Genomic DNA, 841 nt, shown 5'->3' with positions numbered 1-841 from the left:
ATATATACACACATATACATACATAGGGAGAAAGACAGAGAGGGAAGGAGAGAGAGAAATACAAGCATATCAAATACCCTACAACATAAATTCTAGAGGGTGTATCCTAATTATTACATGGCAATTAAGACAATCTTCATTTGAGAAGATCATCTCAAGAAAAAAGAATTTCCCAAAATTGTAAAGGTAAAGTTACCATCCCAATTCATGCCGACTCATAAGGCCCAGTTTAGTGGTTTCATGGCATATAAGTTCCCCGCCTGAATGGGACACCGGTCCGTTGCAGGTTTACTCATGTTTGCCAGCTGAGTGGACCGGAGCAACGTGAAATGCTTAACCACCAACATTGTTTTAACGCGGATTATGAGTTGAAGTACATATAGGGTTATTACTTGACAATATACTCGTCCATACTCAACTGATTAGTTCACTTTTGTTTCAACTTAATATTATTGTAAGGAACGACCGTGTGAACTCAAAAAAGGAGAAATGGTGACGAATGGAAAAACAGAGGACTCCTTTTATTTAAACGTGTCACACGGTCGAACACAAAAATTATATATATCAATGATGATATACATAATATATGTTATGCGACGATAACATAGATGACCAGTAATGAAAGACCGAATAACAGAGATATTTATTGTAGCGTTAAAGATGTATGTCTGTGTGAGAGTGTGAATGCGACATATAAGAACATAATCAAAGACAGGCCGTCATGCAAAGAAAAGTGTGTATGTGAGTGATACATGTGTGTGTATGTGACATATTACAGCAGATAGAAAGAGAGTCAATAACACGTGAGCAATTTTATACCAGTTCTTGTGTACCCAATAGT

Source organism: Octopus bimaculoides, chromosome 11 (genome assembly GCF_001194135.2).
Source record: "Octopus bimaculoides isolate UCB-OBI-ISO-001 chromosome 11, ASM119413v2, whole genome shotgun sequence".
Taxonomy (NCBI): Eukaryota; Metazoa; Mollusca; class Cephalopoda; order Octopoda; family Octopodidae; genus Octopus; species Octopus bimaculoides.
This window is presented reverse-complemented; position numbering follows the sequence as displayed.